Raw genomic sequence first — 23,693 nt, 5'->3', positions numbered from 1 at the left:
ACTACAACTGGTAAAACCCTGCATCTAATAAACCTAGGTAGGCCTGAGATCCACAAAATCCATTTCCTTCCCAAGTACATCGAAGCCTATCATCACCCAAAGTCCATCCAACAAGTTGAACATCTTTTAATTCAGCACATTAGTCTGACAACTGGCTGAGTGCCGTTGTTCAGCTGGGACATAAACGTCTCTGCACCCACGTCCTTGGAGCATTAAATTGAAGCATCAAGGACAATCCAGTCATTTCCCCCCCAAGCATCAGCAATCCTCTCCTCCATCAGCTTCATAATACTGCCTCATTGAAACTTAACACTGCAGCCCAAAAATCCCCAAAATGCAAACGGCAGAGTGACCCTTTCTCAAACAGCTCCTCTACACCGCAGACACGACTGACCAATTCAGCTTTTGCAGAGAAATGAGGTGAATTTTGAGCAGCAATGCCGAGAGGAAAACAAATTTGATGCTGATGATGATGCCGCTGCTTTCTAGCTGCCCGTGGAAGGGGACTCAAAGTTCTAAATCATGGCCAACATGTCAGCACTGCAGATTGACTGAAGCCCACAAACTAATTGTCTGGTGTCTTCCAGCGCTGTCATGGATAAGTAGCAGACCCTGATATGCAATTAGCTAAATGGGTCCATAGGATCTGGGCTTGATAAATACAATGGAGGGGGTGGGTTGGGGACTCATTAACCACCACCCTGTCACTGAGAGCCACCTGTCTAGAGCTGTACTCATCACACAGAGCTTGTTAGCCTCTAGAAAAATTAGACGTATGGAGAAATCAAAATAGAAAAGGGCTGAAGCCACGCAGGGCTGCTTATTAGTGGGCATATTATCTGGCATAACTGCAAAATATAAGAGTAAATAAAGTAAGCAAATATCCACAATCACCACCTGTGTGAATCAGATGATGTAACCTTTCAGTGCAGACGCCAGCTACAGTTTCAGTAATGTCACAGACAGAAGAAGAGACTGAATGATTTTAAGTTAATGACATCAGCTTTTACCAGCACCCAAGAGTGCATTGCTCCCACGAACAATAAAATCTCCATCTTTCTAAACACAAATCATGTTCTCTTGCTGCGTTTGTGTATGTGTGATCAATACACTTTTCCAGCCAAATGATCAAATCCTGAACCCACAAGCGGGAGGTTCTACTCGAAAAGAAAATCAATACTAGTCATTCACTGACCTAGAAAATAAGGATATTAATGATGTTTTCCTGTTACAAAAAGCAGGATCTCTGTTGATCAAAACCCAATGGCAGCTGTGGATTTTAAGAAAAATAATAATCATTAAATCTTTTTAGGCCTGTATGCAGATAAGTTTTGCTTTAATTTGCTGCAGTTTGGAGATAAGCGACACCATTCTGTTTGTGGAGCTCAGAATGGGAAATGCAAAATTCTACTGCTTGTTGTGTTCAGAAGCAACATCCACAACCCTCTGAATAAGTTGACCAGCTAAACTAATCATTTTAGCCCTAAATTAAAGCACGAAGAATACAGAATAGTATGTATAGTAACAAATAATCAGGGGTGGAAAGTACATAAGTACAATTTTCAGTTACTGGTACTTTAGTTGATGTTTCATTTTCTGCTAATGCACTTTTTTCCACTTATTCACATAAGTGGAAAAAAGTGCAATTTACTAGTTATTTTGCAGATTTCGCTTAATAATACAAAATGTAATCAACGAATAGATTATGATGTAATATTACAGATTAAGATAACCCTTTATTAAACCATGAGTGGAAATTTACAAGCTACCCAGCAGATAAATTATATAAAGTAAACATTTTTACTAGCTCCATTATTAAAGTGATGAACACATTAACGCAACAGGATTTATAATTAAATTAAGTACAGTATTCTGGAATATGCCATCCTACATAATTAGGCCTTTTCCTTTTGGTGCTTTCAGTATATTTTGATGCCAATACTTTTGTACTGTTGCTTTATTAAATATTGAATGATTGACTTCTACTTGTAAAAGAGAGTTTATACACTGTGTACAAGATCTGACAACTTTTTTTTAACTTCTCGATATAATATATATCAAATATTGTATGAGGCACATACAGTGCAACACAGTACATTGCCCCAATGTGAAAAAACACCTAATTTCACCAACAAAAACAATCTATATTTACAGGGCCTCATCTATGCTTCTTTCAGGTTGGGATTTTTTTTTCATTATTTCTTTTTTTGCCCCCGTTTGGGGAGTTGAGGGACATCTGGAGAACAGCTGTTGCTCTGCATCACACATGCACACACACAAACACACACACACATGCACACACAGTTGTTCCATAGCTTCCCCATCAGAGGTGAGGGGGTCAGGAGCCCCGTGTCCAGACGCACCATTTAATCTGCTCCAGGTATAGACAATCTTTGGAAATCAAACACCACACGGCCACATTTACTCACAAAAATAGGTGGAGATGCACACAGACACACGCGCACACACTCAAGCAGACACACTCAAACAGACACACACAACAGAGGCCCTCTCGGCTCTCTTCTATACAAGGCAACCATTCAACCCTCTCTTGGGAGGGCAGAGATTCTCAATGATTAGTCCTGCCTTTCCAGAGGGGTAGGTGGGGGCGGTGGGGGGGGCACTAATTCAATTACACAGACCCTCATCCCTGTGGATGGCCGACTCCTAGTTCCATGAATGGAATCAAACCCATCCAGCAAAGTGGAGAGGGGTGGGGGCAGAGTAGCAACAATGTGTTTACATTTGTGATTTACATGTGGTTTGCACTTGATTTTTTTTTTTAGCTTGTAAGAGGCCCCTGTGTGAATGTGAATGTGACGTATGTGCGTGTCTTTTTGCTCTCCGTCTGAGCGACAGTGAACAGTTTCATCGGCTTTCTGACAACCACATAGAAACTTTTTTTTTAAGGTTTACTGACAGAGTCTGTAGTCATTAAAACTCAACATCAGTCCAGCCATTCAGTAAGAAAGATATTATTCTTGACACCCTAATTTCAGATCTCAAGCTTATGAAAGGCAGGCACCAGCAATAAAACTTAAAGCAAATATTTAGGAAGAACAAAGGCAAAATGGGCAACAGAAAACTGGAAATCAGTGGATTGTATTGGCTGTTCTTTGTACTCCTTAGATAAACTGCCATACCATTTCAAGTGATGGCTTTCTGAAGGCTACATTCTACAAAATAGTCCAAGAAAAAAAATGCACTTAGTGCTTCTTTCTGATGTCCCTGATGGGAAGTCTGACCTGTTTCTCAACATCTGAGCTAGCAATAAAAGCTAAAATGACAAAGGTATACCCTTTTCTGACAATTGAACCCTAACAAAAAGACTGCATGAAACAGTAGAATTATGGGCGGAATTGATATTGCTGATCATAAAAACAATGCATTAGCTGTTGAAGGTGTTTATAATGCTGTGAAGCGCATCTTCAGGAAAGAATAACATCAATGTGAGGCACTTGACAATTTCTCTAGTCGTTACGACCAGCATTTTTCAACGTAAATCTTTCACTTATTGTCAATTATCAGCCTGTCGATTCCAGTTACTCATTAGCCACCATCTGTCTCTGGAAATTTCACTGCCATGGTGAAATCCCTTAAAATGTTTGACCTAGAAAGGCAGGTCATATCAGCAACATCCTTCCTCTATCAGCATAATAAGAACCGAAAGGAGCATCCTTCACAGAAAAGCTTCACGTCATACTGAGCACACCCATGGATGTCAAACAGGCTAATATATATAGATATATTTAGAAAGTGATGCCACATCAAAGTATTAAATGTCATTTCAGTTACTGCCCTGCTTGCCCTCTAGAAAAAAGTTTCTGGAAAAGCTCACTGATTTTCAAAGCCTAAATTTTGGGCCCTCGTCCAGTGTTTCAAGCGGGTTGTGCTGGTCGTGGAGACACCAGCTGCCAAGCAGTCGTGGCATAGCAGAGCATCTTGAATTGAATCCCACTTTCGCACTCCATCCAGTGAATGATAGATACTGTCCTCTGGTTACACCTTCTGGTCACTTTGCATGAACACCTGGAGCTGAGATCTCCATGTGGATTAGAATTCAACCCATACTGGAAGTAGTAGCTGGCTTCAATGCTGCAGCTGGCATCGCATACAGCATGTGAATAATGGGAGAGGAATGACTTAAGTCACTGTCGGGGTAATTTAAAGGTACTATACATTGTTAATTGGGTCAGTTTGTCGTAATAATGTTTACTGTAGTGGAACACAGATGAGCAACTAAGCTCTTAATGCACTGGTATTGCTGACAAAGGTCCAATAGCAACAAAAGAATAGTGCCGCTGGAACAAACCTGGCATCACAGCTAGTGAGAATGCTGCATTAGTTTCTTTAGAGAATACAATCAGTAACTTCTTTCATTAGAGGGACCTTTTTTGCCACATTGTACTTCATAATGAGCTGCCTCTTCTGCGGGTTGGTACATGAGAAGCTAGTGTGCTCGCTCTTAAAATTATCCTAAGAAAAAAAAAGAAGTGAGTCCATAATTTACAAAATACAATAAATCATCAAAGCCCAGTTTAAAAAGCCATGTCTCAGTGTGGCAGCCCTGCAGATTAGGATGGACCAACCCTCCTCATGAGTTGCCGACCTAATCTTCTTTTGCATCTCAGCTGTACAGATATGGGAGTCCTTTAATCCGCTCACTGGGTGGACAGCTGCATCAGACATTTAACGGTCTGCTACTGTAGCTCCAACCGCTTTGGCCCTCGAAGCCCAAAACAGCCAAAAAGCTATATGAACTGACATACATTTTAATTAGTATAAGCGCTGCTCTGCCAGCCCTTATCTTTTCCATTAGCTTCTTTTGCAGTCAAGGTTTTCTAAATGGATGAGTGCTTTTCTGGGTGTGACACTTTCCTGAAGCCCCTTCGAAAAAAAAAAAAAGTCCACTGCAATTTCAGGGCAAGTTGATGTGATAACAATTCCAGGCAGGTAAGCCTGGACAAACAGGCAGGAAAACCAATTAAAAACCAGGCTGGTGGCTGTTCAGAGGCTCAGGGACACTAAAGGAGAAGGAAAACATGACATGGGAGGCAAACTGCCTTACAGCACTGAGACTGCCTATTGTGGCTGAACAATCCAGCGACTCCAAGCGCAGTTTTTCCATGCTGTCTGTAAAGTGAAAGCCTGTCCCTTTGCTTGTCAGTTCTATTGTTAGCAGCAGGCAGGAGCCGCTCCCAATTCACCTCACACACATTAAATACTCGGCATTGTTTGGGGAGTCAGATGGCAAAAGAAGGCACACTAGATAGCCAGCGTGCACACACACTTTTAAGAGGTCATCCTATGAAGACAGAGAATGAACCAGGGTTGCAGTGAATTTCCACAGCCAATAAAGTGAGCTTTGATGTTGGTCCAATCAAAGAGCCAAATTTCCGCAGCTGTAATGCATGTTTTCAATTTTATCATTCATTCATGTTCAACAAGTACCCGTACATTAGCCTCAAACCATTATATTCCTGTAAATTCACATCTTCTTCAGCTTATAGGATGAAACATGAAAGCAATCATCCTGGTTCACAGATTTTATCTTTGCATCATGTAACCTAACATACTTTCCATTTGTGGAATATCCCTCTTGAAATCAGGTCTCAGGCAGCCATTTTAATATCTTAGATACAGGTTTATAGGCTAAACTCCACGTCATGACATGTGACACAATCTGTATCAAAAGAAAAATGCAAAAATGCACAGCCATTATCTGATTACTCTAATAATCTAATGTACTTAAGCGCAGTTGGTGAAAAAAACAGATGGCGCAAAACGCTGCTTACAGCATTTGCAGCATTTACTGTATGAAAGCATACACATATGTATTAAGTGAAAATCCTCTTTAAGTCCATTTAGCATTGTAGTAAACCTATAATTCTGATGGCATACGAACCATCTCAGACCGGTTATTTAACATAATCTTCTATGCAAGTGACTGACAGTAATACCAAACTGCAGCTAAATAAAGGTCCGGTGACCCATTTCCAGTCATCACAAATCATGTGGAGTCAATCTTTAAGGTACCCAGACAAACACGATGAGAAAAATTCAAAATGTCACGCAGGCAGTGTGAATATCCCGTCCATCTATACACCACACTTCATCCATTTACCAGATGTTTGCGCTGATTTACGGCCTAGAAAGCCCAACCTGTGTCATTTCATCCCTGTGACTGGGTTGCAGCCGAGGTGTTGACACGCTTGCTAGCCGCGAGGTTGAGGAGAGAACGGAGTGGGGTGGTGAAACAGAGATAGGGGTGAGAGGAATTAACAGAAGGGTAGACTCAGGTGGTAGAAAAAAAAAAGAAAAGGTTAGATAAAGAGGGAAAGCGACTGAGCTGAGGGTCAGGGGAGGCAGTGGCACAGACGAGGGGAGGTGGGCTGCTACTGTTTCCTGCATGGTCAGCAGACTGGGGCCGATTCCAGGACGGCTTATCTTTCAGCAGGAATACCACAACCGAAATGAAGGCAGAGACAGGAGGGAAGGCGGGGACCAGCAGTATGAATTCAATGCATACCGCATGCCGGGATTACTACAGGGAAGCTGATAACATCAATCACAAAGAAGAATGTTTTAAAAGCAGGACTTTGGCACTAATAAATGCTAAATGTGAGAGTAAACAGTATTTTACAGTGCTGCACTCTGTGTTTACACTTCTATTTTCCAACTATTATGCTTTTATAAAAATACCTTGACATGTTTGAATTTTACACTTATCTGCACTTTCTCTTCAGATTTTAGATTAGAATGTCCAAACCACTTAAGCTAGAGCTAGCAAGAAACTAATTTAACTTAGCATACCACCAGCATTGAACCCACTTGTCTCCAACTTGTTTCTGTTTGTGTTTTAAACTTTATTTTTATTTTTATTTTTTCTGTTAAAAAATTTTTTCACCCTTGTATATATTGTAAATAAAGCTGCTGTAACAATGTAAATTTCCCCTGGAGTGGGGAGAAATAAAGAACTTTATCTTTATCTTATCTTAAATAAAACACACATACACAATGTATCATTTAGTGACATGTTAAGGTTTTAGTAGGTGAAATTTTGACCTCTGGAAAGAATTGGATGTGCTACTGTAGCTGTAATTCTGTGCTTCCCGTCCTTATGCTAATTACCCACTGTAGTTGTTTCTGTTTGTGTTCAAATTAAGCAAACACATACAACATGTCATTTAACAAAATGTAAAATTTATATTAAGTAAATTTTTTATCTCTGGAAAGAGTTGGACAAGCTACTGTACCTGTTATTCTCTGTTTTCTATTTTTATGCTAAGCTAATTACCTGCTATAGTTGTTTCTGTTTGTATTTAAATTAATCAAACATATAGGGCATGTTATTTAGCAAAATGTAGAGGTTTTAGTAAATTAATTTTTTACCTGTGGGTAGAGCCAAACAACCTAATTCCTTGTATTCAGTCTTTATGCAAAGCTAATTACCTGCTATAGCTAGTGGCTTCATACAGGCCTAGTTGATAAAATAATATGTACTGATGGTTGACACTTTATTAAAAATTATATGAAAATGCAAACTGTCATGAAGGCACAAAGTAAAAAGAGTTGCATTAGCAAATCTCAAATGTGCGTCCTTATTTTAGCACCAGTTTGCCTCTTTATAAATCCAACTCGTTAGTAACATTAGCATTCGAGTTGCAAAATGCTCCACTGTGTTCATCAAGTAGCTGCTAACTTTGTCCTTTTGCTATTTGCTGCTGAACAGAGAGAACACAGTGGATTCTGGGCAACTTCTACACCTGCCAGCTGCGAATCAACCAAAATATGAAAGCTGAAGAATGGAAAAACATAACAGTGAGCTAAAACTTGATATATATCTATCTCTACAAGGTTGAGGGTTATGTGATAATTCTCTGTGCGGCCATCACCATCAGCAATCTCTTTTACATCACAAGTAGTGATGCTTTTAATGGACCGATATGAGAATATTAATCTTCTTATCTAATTCTAAGCAGGAAAGCATTTTGTCTAAGAATGTATAACTTTAATATCTCCACGTCCATCTATGTTTTAATACTACACCACAATCACTGCGTGTCCATCTCCTTCCCTGAAAAACAGAAAAATGAGTGTGCGTCTGCTTCAGGTAAACAGAGCCTGCCTTATTAAATCCTGCGGGGTGAAGAAAAAGCTGTGGAATGCATGGCAGTCTGAAGCACACAGGGATGCCAGGTTGCTTGGGAGTGTTCACCTGCTCCCACAGCTGCATGAAAATGCTTGGCAGCACAGTTAACAAGCCTTCAATCAGGCAACAAGCTGCACTTGATATCAGGGAAAACAGATCAAAAACAAAAAAATGCATTTCCCATCTGCCACTTGTAACTGGCATTTAAATCCACAATCCTTGCAGTGCCTGTTGCCAGTTCAAACTCTAAACTGAGTGTCTGCATGAACATTCCCTTAAGAACAGCCAGCAACAAATTCCCCACCTGGTGTTTGCCCACCAGCCTCACAAACACAGATAATCGTGTAGCTAATTGGGAAGATGCCCAACTTTAGCACTAGTGACGAACAGGGAAGTCAATCTTAAATGTGGAGACATCACTCAATCATGTTGTCAAAGAGATGAAGAGGTGGGTGGGTAATTTCCCTGGGGGTGTGCTCTGCACTGGGGAGATAAGTAACCCAACTGAGGACAAGGCTGGCATTCTACCCCGAGTCCAAAAGACAAAATGCCTGAGTCCATCTAAAAAGAGGAATCTGACAATGCAGCATTTGTCTCTTTGCCAGCTGGAGAACAAGCTCCCCACAGACACGTCGATATGAAACACTGTGCTGACCAACTTTAAGCTCAGAAGATTACTATAAACAATCTTATTTTAAATTGGCAAAGCAGAAAGTACTGACAATGGATTATCTCCATTAAATTCAAACTAGGAGTAGAAGTGATTATGCTGCCGTTTGCAAACACTGGCCTCTGAAAATAAGCATATGGTGCTTATGAAGCATCAAATCCCATGCTTTTCATTAATCCTACAGAAAGAAAAGCACCAACAAGTTGAAGGTAAGGCCTCATGAAACCACATGCAGTTCATGCAGAGTGCATTCATTGAACAGTTTAATTCAGAGGCAAAGTGTGCAGCAATGATTACACTGAGCTGACAACCAAATCTGAGCATTGCGACTTATTACCTAGCACCACCCCCACAACTGTTAACTTAAGTCTTGTTAATATAATGTATTTTCCAAAGTGGAGACCTCAGAGAGATTTAGCCACATGTTTAAAGAGCAGTTTTTAAAAACAGAAAGACTTCTTCATTACTTGCAGACACACCCGCAAGCCCCAGCAACAACCAACCCTAAGCAGCACATACCAGCAACTATTCTAACTGAATGGAGTGGCTCTAATGTTCAATTAGGTCAATTTCTTATCCATGCCAAGTACCGGGGTATGTATAAAAATCTAATCATAAAATCCGTCTTTGGAGGGTCTTAAGCTGCGAGTTAAGGCAGCAGAAGAGTACTCATACGCAGGTAGATGATCTACCCCTATTTTCTCAAAACTCTACTGACAGCAATCACCAGACTAAAGTTTGATTTATACTTTTGCGCTGAATCTGTGCAATCTATAAAGCAGCATCTACAATGGTACTGCTGATGCGCAGAGGGTTGCTGATGGAGATCTACTTACTGTAGTTTAAGAATATTTGGAACATCCACACATGTAGACTACTTTTGGTCCTTCTGTTTTGCCCCCGGTGCAAAAAAGACACAAGTCATAGTATGGGAACAAACAACATTTCTTTGTTGTGGAGTGAATTCTTATAATACTTCCCTCTGCAAACCACCAACCTCCAACGTAGAACCATAAATTCTCCTGTAGGCTTTACTCTATCCTGACATGCACTTCCCCTTAAATATAACTGCACATTGCTGCAGTGTAGACTGCAATAACTGCAACTGGTCCGTTTAATAGTGATAATGTATCAAAGAAACGGGGATTCAATGGGACTGTCAGGGCTCTGATAAACTTAAGAAACCAATTTTGTAAACTTGCAAACTGAGGCTATCGACATTGTTATTTTTCTTCAGTTTTCAGTTTTCGGTTCAATATAGCACATAGTATATAGCACACAATAGTGGAATGGAGTGGTAGGTGAGCTGGTGTGCTTGAGCTATGAGTTGAGAGAGAAACAGGGACTATGCAGATCTGTGCATTTTAGAGGAAGGAACAGTGTAGAGTTACTTCTGCACCATCTTAAGGTAGGAATGGATTATTTTAACAGAAAAAATAACTTTCATACAAAAACATGAGTTTTTAGGAGGCAATTGCATGACCAGAGATAGACTGTAAGTGAAACAAAATATACAACATAATAGGCTGTAATTGTATCTGGCCTGCTAATAATGCAAAAGCAAGAGCCTGTATTCTGAATTGCCTCTGATGTCTTCTCTCTTTACTGTGTTGCAGTAAGTTCGGCAAAAGTGACTGTTGTCCAGCATTTATGGACTCCAACTATGACATGATTTACTTCATTTCGTATGTCATTGTTACAAGTACACAAAGAAACTTAGTGGAATAGGAACCCACTCGCTAACGGCAAACGTACCAGCGCTCAATTATAAATGCTTACAACAGCATATACCACTTGTGTCGGCTCCACATAGATTTACCGCATAAAGAGTATAAATCAGGCTTAGGAAGACATTGGTAGGCGGCTAATGTAACCCTCTATATTCTTGCAGCTGACTGCATTAGTGCGCACTGCCCATAGCCCAGTGCACAAATAAAAGCCTATTTTCAGCCACTTGATTAACACTGAGCTCTCCACATGTAATGTAATCCAGCTGCCACAATTATATCACCACCTTAAAAAAAAAAAAAAAAGAGCAATGTTTACAGCTCCACATAGCAGAGTCCACTTTGTTTGAGTGGTGTTCCGTCTTCTTCTTTCTGTCCCCATTTTCTACTGCAAGAGGCCTGGCAGCACTCCCATGTACTCTCCCATAACTAATAAACAAAGAATGGTTTCCCTTATATAGCTCTATTTAAACTCTACAACCTCCACAAGCGACATCAGAGGATTGCAGGGAGGTGGAGAGAGTAAGCAAGGCTGTTCCAGACAGAAAGGTTTCGGCCAAGGGCAAGGAGCACTGACAGTATGATTGTGTAACACTCATACATTAAGAGCCACTTAAAGGGCTATTTCTGGTGCCTTCCATCTGTAGAATTTTGCAGTGTCAGGTTGGATAAGTTTGAGAGGGCTGCAAAGTGAGACACATCCAACACAAAACTATCTGAGAAAAGCAAAGTGTCACACACCGAGAAGAGGAAACTAACTCGACACATTTTTCTTGCCGTGCACTAAAACAGAAAGAAAATTATCATTTCCAAACAGGAGATGTGTGACACAAGGCTCATCCTGCCATTTCAAACTGTGTGTTAAAGCATTTTCACCCACTTGTGGTCAAACGTCACCATGTGTAATGGAGCCATATTTGTCAACATGCACTTTGCACCGTGACACGTTGTATGACAAAAGAGAGAACTGAGTACAAATCACTGAGAACACAACAAGAAAAACAGGAGGCAAAAATGGAAATGCATGCAAAAAAGGAACCATCAGGTCTGCATGGGATTAAAATAAACCCAGATACCCAGCTCAACTGTCTCCTCAGAGAACAATGCACTTTATACACTTGCATTTTCCAAACAAAACAACAAAAAATCTACAAAATATTTGTCACAAAGCAGAAAAAAATGATAGAGACTGTCATTTTTCTTCACCTCAGTGCATAAAATCTAAAGCTGCAGCACAATCATTTATATAAATTTAAAGGGGCGTGCCAACAATTTCAACAATCATCTTTCTACTCTTGAAAAAGACTACACAACCTGTGAAAACAGTTATATAACAATATCTTCTGTGCCTCTGATGAAAACTTTTCACAGTCTAAGAAAAAAAGCCCAACTGATGTCATGAGGCTTACCTCATCCTTGGCTTGGGTATTTTATTGGAAACTTGTTTAACACAACAATAGCTTGGTGTGTGGTGTTTAGCAGGCAAGAAACTCAGTTTGCTACTTCAACTTTAGTCTTGATATCAGCCAGAGGAAAACAATGAAAGGAATGAACGTTCAAGCTATTTTGGACTCCAGTACAATGATGTTTTGTAATGTTTTCATTTGTCATTTCATAGACTTCATGTTAAATACAAATCCCTTAACTGAGAATTGATGCCAGCCAAATGTAAGACCAGCACAGATGCACATTTCACAACGACAAATGGGGGGAAAAGGCCAAAACAGAATTCTAAAGGATATACATGCCACCCTGAGGGTCACCACCCTCACATTTCCAGAGCATTTCGTCTTTTCTATTCTGCGACACTGAGGCCATTTCAGCCCCTCTGCCAGCATGGTGGCCTTATACAGAGGGGTTACTCCCCATGCAAGTTAGCTGCAAAACACTTGCAGCAAGAATTTATCCTTATGGGAAAACCAAGAATAGCTGCCCCGGGCCGCAGGAGGGCCGAGGAGGAGCGGAGGGGTGGGGATACATTTCCAGCACACCCAGAATGTTCACTCACCCCTGCTCAACAAAGCTGCTCCACATTCACTTCCTGGGGAATTCCAGCACAGGATTATTTTCACAAACCACAACGTCACAGGGACAGAAATAATTTGATGAGTGATACAAATGTTGAAATTTGTCAACAAACAACAAACATGTTGAGTAATGGGAACACCATTTGTTCGTGACTTGGGGAATAGATGCAATTACAACCAACTGCTGAAGGGCCTTCAAAGCAGCAGAGGAAACTTAGATGTCCCCATCTTTAAAATAGAAGGGCGGGCCTAAGGTTGGCAGAAACGTCAAGTCTGAATGCACTTGCTTCACATTTTTATTTTTGCTTGCAAACTAAGTTCTACCCCTCTTGTATTGATTTCTCTCACATTGATAACAAGATAAAGATTAGGTAAAGATTAAAAAAAAAAAATCCCACTGGTAGCACTCCAGCTTTTATCTGGATGCAAACACAGTCTGCACAACAAGTAGCATTTGGCATGGAGTAGTCCACTGAGTAAAGTAAAAGACTTGCTGTAGCAGAGTGATAGCTGCATAGTTCACATCAAAGCTGCACAGTCTCTTACTCAGTCTGTAGGTTCAAACCAACAATCTGTATCGAACAGGCGTGCTCCTGGAACCTTTAGGCGATTTGTGGTTAATCTGGCCAATTGCCTAAATGGAGAATTCATTTTAGTGCCCAGAGCACAGTAGGATCTAATAAGAGAGGGACCTAAGAGAAAAGTGAACACTACATAGTAACATGATACACAAAGACGCCTGGTCACACATGGTTTCCTACAGAACAGCCGATCTACGCTGTGTTTGCAGTGCAGTGTGCTTATGTACTGGGAGCAGCAGACACCTGATTAGGTTACATTTCTGCCCTGGTGACTAAGAGGCATGAGCCTCGAGGTGGCAACCATGGCAGCAGGGATTTCTGCCAGAGATGCAGTCCTGTAATAGCTGAAGAGCTCAGCTGCAATCTGAAACACATTTCAGAGCAGATACTCTTTCAGCTAAAGGTTGAGATGACGGTTCGCTTTGGCCAAAACCTCTGAAATTACAAGCTGAGGTTTTAAAGTAAATCTGGATTTGGCCCAACAACTAGCGATCGGTCTTACAGATGTTTGTGTAGCTTAAAAGGACATCCATTTCCTGCCTGATTGTGGCATTAATTTATGATAATAATATGATAAGATTACAACTAAGCAAACTACATTTTACAGTGGTTCCACATCCAAAATAGTTTCATCATTTACAAATGTAATATTTTTCAAAGGTCAACGGTATCCACGGCAGGCAGAGGATTGTTATGACTAGTGAAAAACTGGCACAATAGCAGGGAAGCAAACTAAAATATAAGGGCAGTTCTAAAATCATAACCATGTATAAAGTTTAATTTTAGCAAGTGTTTACACATTTATAGCCAAAAAGCTGTAACAGATCCCACGACAAGCATTTCCGGGAAGCTAATAAAGAAGAATTCAGAAATAGCTGCTGTTCATTTCCAAGTGCTGAACTGAAGCAGGAGGACATCACCTCATTTCACCAGAAGGCTCTTTCAAGCTTCATGTGATATTCAACCTGGTAATAGTTTTTTGTTGAGGACACGACGTTCAAAACGAACAGCATGAGCACGTCTGTGTTCAGAGACATCTTGACACAGACAGATAACCGCTGCACTGACGATGGAACTCCTGCTCCTTCGGGTGTGGAAATGCAGACAGCTCAGTTTGACAGGACAGTAAATTCTCAGGTCCTGTGTCACCAAATTACAGCTTCTTTTGCTCGACAGGAAACTACGTGACACTTGGAAATATGAATATGCAAAGAACATGCATGTATCTCAGCACACAGTGGCACTCGTTTTGCATCTGTGGATACGAATGTTGTTACAATTTTGTTGTATTTGCAATCACATCCGTTCAAATGAACAACCCTATTCAAATCCCTATTTAAGGAGTAAGCAGCATGAGTTTCCATCCCCCGTCTCTATGACAACCATACTGGCAACTGCTGCTCCAAACTGCTCAGCATAACCAAAATTTAGTATTTTTAAACCATACTGGGGGTCCTCTGACTTACAGCACCACACACGACCACATATGGACACTGCTGCAGGGCCCTATTTGCTCAGACAGGCTGCTCATCCTGAAAATATACTTCATGTTTAATTACTGACAAAAAAAAGGAGGTGAAAAATACACACACGCACACATACTGAACATGTCCTCTCTTTGCATCACGCCGAGCATTTAAAACCAGTCAATTAGCAAAGGCCACTTGCGCAGAAATAGTTCTTCATACTACCTGAAGGCAACCACTGTACTGGCTTCTATTTGTGATGCAGTGTACATGGGATGGTGGACTGAGTGGGAGGCAAGCAAACGAGAACTCAGTGGGAGGTGGGAGAAAAACAGAAAGTAGATGGGATGTGCCAAGAAGAAGACAGCCTCTGCCGCATCCATCCAACTGTAACCAGCATCCAAAACTTACACATCAAAACGGTACCAGTTAAACTTTGCTAGAGGGCTCAGCTGCCATCGCGACCGTATTTGCCGCACAAGATTGACATTTTTTAAAACTGAAGTTTCCCTAAAAATGTTTTATGAGCCGATCCCTTGCTTCCAGTTCAATATGAAGAATCATGAAAAGCAGTTCAGTGTATTCTCTGATCCTGTCCCAGCACTAAAGGGGCAGGTACAGGGGCCCTCTTTCTCACAGGAAGTCCTGCCTGGAATCCTGTGATTTGACTCTTGTGTTTAAGGTTACGCATGCCTTGGTTGGTCACAACGAAGTGTGAAATTCTGTGATATTGTTAACTTGAACTAGGCCAGACATTCCTCCGCCTCCACTCAGACCCTGGCATTAAGCTCACCATCACACCAACTCACCATTCCCAAAATGTGAGTGGGCTACAGTTTGTAAGGCATTTAACTACATGAATTGCAGTTAGTTCTAAATACGAAGCTGGTATGAAACTTTAATGCTGTAAATCGTATTGCCCTGTTAAGTCCTGGTTGATTTTGACGACACCTGTGGCTAAAGTAGCTACAGCAGGTGGGGTTTAGTAGCACAGTAAACACTCCCAGTATCTACTCTATCAGAAATACAACAAGACCAACTGGTGTATCAGTTTGCAGTGCAGCCAAACAAACTCACACTGTAATGATACTTGTGAAGCTGATTTGTAAACTCCTTTATAGAATACTATTTACAGAATATTGATACATCAAATGAATGCTGCAGAAAGCTGAACCCAAAAAGAGAGGAATCTTTCCCCCTTATTCTGTCACTACAAGTTAGGAATGTATGTATTTAATGTACAATGACAACACATCAGTATCATAAAGAACACATCCCACACTGGAATCACTGAAGTCAAGCAAAACAAGGAGAAATTCCAGCACTTATGTGGAGCATTTTATTAAAATTAAGCAGAATTATACCATAAGCCCTGCACATTAACATAGGTTCTACCACTGAGAGAACAAGTTTGCTGATTGAAGGCAGAAAACCATAGATACACAAAACTGGAGTGACAAAAAGGGCAGACAAGGAGGAAAACAAGATAAGATAAGATAAGATAAGATAAAGTTCTTTATTTCTCCCCACTCCAGGGGAAATTTACATTGTTACAGCAGCTTTATTTACAATATATACAAGGGTGGCAAAATTTTTTAACAGAAAAAATAAAAATAAAGTTTAAAAGTGCAGAGATGTGCAGTGCAAGAATGTCAGTGCAAATTTTATGGTTTGGGGTGGTAATGATATAGTCCAGTTTATGTTAACATCAGCCAGTGATGCTGATGTTGTAAAGTCTTATAGCAGATGGGATGAAGGACCTGCGATAGCGCTCTTTCTTGCAGGGTGGATGTCTCAGTCTGCTGCTGAAGGAGCTGCTTAAAGACCCCACAGTGTCATGCAGTGGGTGAGAGGGATTGTCCATGATGGATGTGAGCTTTGACAACATCCTCCTCTCACCCACCTCCTCTATGGAGTCCAGGGAACAGTCCAGGACAGAACCAGCCCTCCTGACCAGTCTGTTTGACTTCAAACAATTGCTAGCAAATCCCACGCTTCCAAATAAGACTGCTGCAAATCAGACTACCCTGGATAGATCTGCTCGCTACATTCTCAGGTTAAAAAATTTCATGATCACCACATCAAGAGTAGCAATGTGACACGACTGATAAAACTTTAAATGTGATCATGCTCGCATGAGGTCATCGCCCCGCCTTTTTATCCCCTGCCAATAAAGGCACAATACAATAATCATCTATAATTGCATACTCATGGAGGATCATTATCGCTCAAATCAACATAACTACACCAATAATTTTTGCCAATTTTGGCAGCCATCCACAGATCCCTAGTTACCAATCTGGCAACCGCTTCCACACATTTGTTTCAAGTTCTAAGATCCATGAAAACAGAGAATTAATTCCAGGTGACCAGCTGGGAGCTGCTCTGGGAAACAAGCAGAACAGGCAGGGATTCTTCACTGGGTGATGGCAGCATTAAGAGCAGACAGATTAGGTTTACTTGAGAACGACTGTGGAACAAGCACCAAGGGATGCTGCTCGTCAGAAATTTTGCAAATAAGATATAGCAGGTTTGACAAATGTAATTTAACCAAGCTTTCTTTGTAACAGCTTTCACTGTATTCCCTCCGCCTGCATTAAAAAGCCTCTTCATCATGCAGCTTTTTGCATAGAAAGGGCACACAGATCACGAGCTCGGCATTTCCTTTCCTCTAGAACAGCTCTCACAGTCTCTCTGAGGAAATGCTAATAACCTCAATAGGACTTGCTAACTAAATCCCCATAACACCGACTGACCAAGATCATAATGACGGTTCCTGGATGTTCCTTTTTCCTAACAGAGCACAGCAGAGCTACCTGGCTGAACCACAAACTGCTTGCTCCCTTCCTGTGATCCACTGCATTACCGCCGTGATTAAAGTGTCATTAGAGGTTGCTCATTACTTCCTCTCTGTAGTCAGTGGTGACAGCAGAGGCCTGTTTTCATGCAGAACAAAGAGATGGATCAATAAATTAGCCATGTGCAGCTGACGAGTAACCTCCTATGAGACTGGCCTTGAAGGTCCAGCCAAGAGCACGTGGCCATCGAAAGTTCTTCCCCCGTGGGCGTAGGTATGCCAAATCTCAATCAGTCAATTGTCTCCTATATTATACACCAAGAGAGCAATAAACTATAGCGTCTGGTGAATCTATAAATTAAAGATTAGCTATAGTTTCTCCTACGCTTTCAGTTTACCGGCAGTATGTGCACATCATTTCCTCAACAACTCCTCTGTGACTCACTGCTTCTCCTTCAACTTCCCTGATTTCAGCACCAAATAACTGAGCAGCTGCCCTGTAAAGAGTTGTATGAATCTGTTGATGGCTCTGCTTTGAGAGCTACTAATAGCATAATGGATTCATAAACACACGCTCCAAAAAGGACAGCGCAGTTGCTAAGGTAATGAAAGCACTGTCGATTGCTGCTTTTATGTCAGGGAAGCCAGACAGAGTTTTGGTCAGTTTAATAAATGATCGGTGGCTGTGGCTGCTGGCAGAGACGCATACCAAGCAGCAGCAAACAGAAGCAGAGGCAGCCCATAGTAACTCCGAGGCTCAGGAAAAGGACATTTTCGCAGAGATGTAAGAGAGGCATAAGCGATCAGCACGCAGCAACACAGGCCTGGCTCATTAGACGAGAGCTGCCATTTTGAAAGGACAGATTTTAGCACAGGGCAACTTGAGGAGGTGTGATGACGTTCTCTTGGCTGCTTTGCGTCTTTATTAACTATAGATTATTATTTGTCATATTTGACAGACGATACATAAAGGATGAGCAAAAACAAAAAGCAAAACGGAGAACGCTCGTTCCTGAAGCATGACACACGCATTGGAGCCTGCAGCCTATAAGGTCATGTGTCTTTTTCTGACAAGCCAAGGTCTAGGCAGCCAGAGGAGGGGGGAGGGAGGGAGTGGGAGTGGGTGTGTAAAAGGGGTGAGGTGAGGGGAGAGAAAGGGGGGGGGGGCTTCAGGACAGGATTTACTTTTGCCAATTAAACTGCCAGAGAAACTCACTTGCACATCAAACATTGCAGGCATCTCTTGTTCCACTGCTGCCCCCCCACCCCCACACCCCACCCACCCTCACCCTCTCCCTATCATCTCATATGGCCTGTCACGTCTGCGCGCACGCACACACACACACACACACACACACACACACACACACACACACACACACACACACACACACACACACACACACACACACACACACAAGGCACCGGCTCACTAAAATTCATTGGCTGCTGATAGATCCACTCAGTGCAATACTAGGAGCTATATTGATCCTTTGCGCACAAACTTGGCACACACACACACACACAGAGAGAGCGAGGTGATCGTCCAGCTCGGTCCCAAATAGGAGGCACACACTTGAAGATATCACGAGATTTCCTGCAGTAATAATAACATGTGATCGGTATGTGTATATATGAGGAGGGGGGGGGAAGAGGCAGAATATCAAGAGCCTCGTCTTTCTATGAAGGGGTGTGGCAGCGGAGGCGATACTCAGCCAACCATCCTCACTGTTTTATTCTACATAACCTGCTGCAGTGGAGCCATGCATTAACTCCACACTTTACACCCCCCCCCTTCCCTCTCTCCTCCACCTCCACGCTGCTCCCATTGTCACCTTGACCGTGATAAGCATGCCGTAGAATGCCAACCACATGCGCATAGGCGTGGGAAACACGTTGGATAAAAAGGTAGAAATAACGCCCACGGTTAAAAACATACATCCCTATTCCCTATCCTCCTCCTGCTGCTGCTGCTGCTGAAAGGAGAGCTATATGATGATCAGGAATCATTTGCGACGCTTTCAACAGACGCGTTTAAATGTTTCCTGGCAGCAGGTAAAGAAAGATCAGGGGGAGAAGAGAAAAAAAAAAGTTGGAAACAATCGCCTGTGGCATTTAGTGGCAGCTTGACTGACATGGAAACATGGCGGAGGCTGGTTGTCTCTGACCAGCGCGAATGCAACTTAGCAGCCCCCTCCGTGAACTCTGCATGCCTCCTTTGACTCTGCACACACCTACCACAAAAGCTACAGCCTCCACATGCCGAATCCTGCGCAACGAGCTTTGCGTAAAAAAAGGGGGGAAGAAAAACTCACCGGGCGACCCCCTGCAGCAGCAACCGTGGTGTGTAAAGTCGCCGTCCAAAAAAAAAAACGATGCAAGCGGAGACAATTAAACACTCCACAAGTTGATTCGAATGAGCATCATGGCAAACTTAACGCAGATCCATTCAAAAGAAAAAAAGCTCCAGAAACGCAGTGAGAGAGAGGCTACCCATCCGGACGCAGGCTGGGACTCACGCTGCGCTCGTACGCACACAGTTTGATTAGAAAGCCTGGTCAGGGAGAAGGTCAGACAGATCTGCTGCGGGGGAGATAGATGGGCACCACATTAAGCCGATTAGCGGGTTGTAAAACCTACCTTCAGGTCCTCTACTGGGGCATTTCAAAGCGAGGCAGCCCTGAGAAGATGCACATTGGCCGACAGTCCCGCTCCTCGGCTCGCAAATATCCTGCGCGTTCAGGGAAATTTCCAAGTGGCCGGACAGTGTGAGAGCAGCGGCGGCGGCGGCACTATGTGTGTGTTTGTGTGTGTGGTGTGTGTAAATGGGGAGGGGGAGATAATCCTACGATGGGGGCAAAGAGGAAATGCGTCATTATTAATGGCCTGAACGTTTTGTAGTCCGTGCGCGCACCGGTACATCCCACGAGACTACAAATCATCTAGGATTAACTGATATTTATTAACAAATAGAGGGAGTTAGTTTATTAATTATATAATAATATAATTAATTATTTGTGGGATTTTCTTACTAGCAGGCACCAGTATTGTACAAGCATGTTAATATCCAAGAAAAAGAAGAAATAAGAAGGAGAAAAATGCATCCAGACATCCAAACATCTTCACCTGCTCAAATATTTGAGAACAAATCCAGAAAACCTTAGTTTGTTTGTTGAACTGTAGCCTGACTGATAAAGAGACTCAAACCTGCCATCTTTATGTCCAACAAACTCTAAACCACATGTCCCGAGAACATATTGTGTTCTCCAGCAGTTACTAAAGCACTACGAGTGGTGGCAGATTTGAAAGAAACAGACTGATGTCTTCCTCTGGACATGTTCAGGGCACATAAAAAATACTCTTCTTGGAATATATAAAATCCAATATGTTTTTTGTTTATTTTTTTACAGAAAAAAATAGAATGAACTTGTTAATAATTGTTTATAGCTTCTGTTTCTCCATTATTAAAATAATATACGTGATGATGAATTAAAAGAAACACCAAAATAAAGTGTCTTTTTGAAGTGTCATCATATACCATGAGAACAGCTACAGTTCACCTTGACATTGATATTCCAAGTCTCTGGAACTCTGCTGAGGGCATGAACACCATTATTCCAAAATATATTCCCTCATTTAGTGCTTTGATGATGGTGGTGGAGATTGCTATAGAAAATGTAAGTCCAAAATCTATAAGTGTTCTGTTGGGGTGAGATTTAGTGACAGCAAAGGCCTTAGTATATGATTCACGTCATTTCCTCTCATGCTCACTGGTTGGGGTATTTTCATCCTGGAAGAGACCACTCCCTTCAGAATGGAAATGTTTCATCGCAGGATAAATGTAATCACTCAGAACAACTTTGTATTGATTTGTAATGAATATTCCCTCTAAGGGGACAAATCGACTCAAAACATGCCAGCAAAATGCCCTCCACAGCATAACAGAACCATCAGAGTCCCTCACTGCAGGGATCGAGAGTTCGGGTTTTTCCTTTAATATGTCACCCATTTGTAGGTTTAACCGACAGACAACAGATCTCTCCTGCTGCACTGAAAAACCCATTGTTGTTGTATAGTATGTGCACTAGAGGAGTCAAGTTTACACTTAACACCTGCAGGAGCTCATAGTGGACTGCGACTGGTTCCAAATGAGCTGTGATGTTACCGAATCATGCTCGTGTGTTAAACTAGACAGATTCAGGTGTCAGACTCTGCATCCATTTTGCACAGTGGCGACTAAACTACATGTCTGGGATTAGACTCCTGCTGCCACACATTTTAAACAAAACATCCATTTAAAAAAAAAAAAATCTATTCTTTATTATTAAAGTTGGGAAATTTTCTGTTTGCATATCCCAGTTTGTTCAGAGGCTGGGGTCAGAGTGCAGGGCTGGTCACACTACAGTGTCTCTGGAGCAGAAAGGAAAAGAACGGAGTTTAAGGGCCCAACAGTAGCAGCTTAGCAATGTTAGGGCTTCTTCCATGGTCTCTGTGAGCCGCTGATGACATAATGATCGTCATTAGAGTTCTCTTAAACATGATGAAGCTCCTCCAGAGCCACTGAAGACGTTAGAGTCTGTGTGGCATCACAATAAAGACTGACCCTATAAAAGCTAAGATCCCGGGTTAAGGCAGTCTAAGCTGTTTGAGATGTGGGGTCCAGCAGCTACTTGGGAGTGAGACAAATAAGGGACATTTGATGAAGAGTATTGAATAATTTCAGCATTTTACTGGGGTCACTTGGGTTGAATCAGGACAAAAATATAAGTTGAGGGATTGGATGCAGTTGCTCCCCATGCTATATGCAGACACAGGGTGCTTGTTGTTAGGGTACAGTTGGTTGAAATGTGAGCTGGAGGGGGGCGTCCAGGGAGCTTAAAGATGTTGACCCCAGCTGGAGCAGGATAACTACGGCTAAATTCCAGACATTCTGATGGAAGGCCCTTGTTACTGTCAGAGCCGTTAACACCGTCTGTCCGTCTGCCTCACACTGAGGTTTGTCTGTTCCTGTAATCTCCATACTTCCACCAGCACTCCAGCATAAATCACCAGACATAGTACTGTCATTTCAGAATTGGAGCGCACACTGTTCCTAGTGAGAACTTTCAACTTTGAAGTTTGCTGTCATCATTCACGAGCTGTTTAAAATGACACCAAGTGAACTAGTTTCCATAACATCAGGGTCACAGGACAAGTTATTACCTTTGCAATAAGAACTCAAAGATTTCCTTAACTCCGGCAGATTTTCATGTTGACACCTCTGCGGTTTGCTTTCAACAAATGCCTGCAGGCATTGAAGAGGGAAAATAAATCCTTTCAAGTACAGCAGACCTACCACACTAAGAGATATCAGGTCTTGGCCCATGTTCAACTCCACTGCAGTTTGACTACCGCTTTAATTTAAGTGTATCTATACTGCAAAACAAGGTACTGGAATGCACAATGCAGAAACTTGCAGGTGCCATTGTCCAGTAGCTATGCCAGTAACCATGTGCCCCATTTACTGCAAAGACCAGAAAGCACAAAAATCTGGAATCATGTTTCGACATCAGATCCTGTACATTGAGTAAAATCAGACCAATGCTGCCACCTTGAGGTTAAATGCACGCATTACATATTACAGGAAAAATGCTTCAAGTTGTGGTGGAGAAAATGAAAAGGGATCGGCTAAGAATCCTACAGAAAAAAGCAAACATAAAAAGTAGAAAAGGTAAACAGGACAGCTCCTACAAAAAAGAATGTATTTTTCCTTTACATTTAACTCAGTGAGCTCCTCAGCAGCATTTTTCTTGACTTACAAGGGTGGGTGGGGGTGAATATGGTCTGTCTGTAAAAAGGCAATGACTCTGTTACCTTATTTGGCAGAAATCTATGCATTTCCCTGTTATTTCTGACCATTTGATAAACCAAAATGTATATTATCCTTGAGTATATAAAACCACAATTAACAAAACCGGTTCATTTGTTGTTGTTTTTTTAAATTGTCAATCCTTTTCCTTTTTGTTGCTGTTGATTTTTCTTTGGTGCTGGCTGAAACGTCTATGGGGAAGGGTTATGTATAGTCATTCTATGTTCTATTTATTATAAGATTCTTGCCGAAGAAAACTACAAAAGGGCAAACAACCCTTTTAGAAGTAGCCCTATCCAAAAAAAAAAAATCACACTATTAAAAAAGGTTTCTGATTTGTTAAACCACAAACCTTTTTTTTCGGATCCAAACTGAAGTCTCAAAGCTGACAAGCCACTTGATAAAGTTAAACAAAGCAAGAAGAA

The 23,693-nt window shown here is 41.7% G+C and overlaps 1 protein-coding gene across 3 annotated transcripts in view; it reads right to left on the bottom strand.

The window, feature by feature from the left end:
* The window catches only part of tln2a (talin 2a), a 102,122-nt gene extending 81,884 nt beyond the window's left edge, over positions 1-20,238 (bottom strand). For 2 of the 3 annotated variants that reach the window (XM_023291347.3, XM_055010752.1), the window contains exon 1: positions 20,061-20,238. The gene's annotated coding sequence lies outside the window, so the exon portion shown is untranslated. Of the gene's footprint in view, positions 1-19,735; positions 19,913-20,060 lie in introns of those variants that run through there. The other variant, XM_055010749.1, reaches the window with a different exon arrangement.
* Between the last annotated feature and the right edge of the window lie 3,455 nt (positions 20,239-23,693).

The sequence above is a fragment of the Amphiprion ocellaris genome, chromosome 1 (assembly GCF_022539595.1).
Source record: "Amphiprion ocellaris isolate individual 3 ecotype Okinawa chromosome 1, ASM2253959v1, whole genome shotgun sequence".
Taxonomy (NCBI): Eukaryota; Metazoa; Chordata; class Actinopteri; family Pomacentridae; genus Amphiprion; species Amphiprion ocellaris.
The sequence above is the reverse complement of the archived record's forward strand: the minus strand, read 5'-3'. Positions and strand labels throughout refer to the sequence as shown.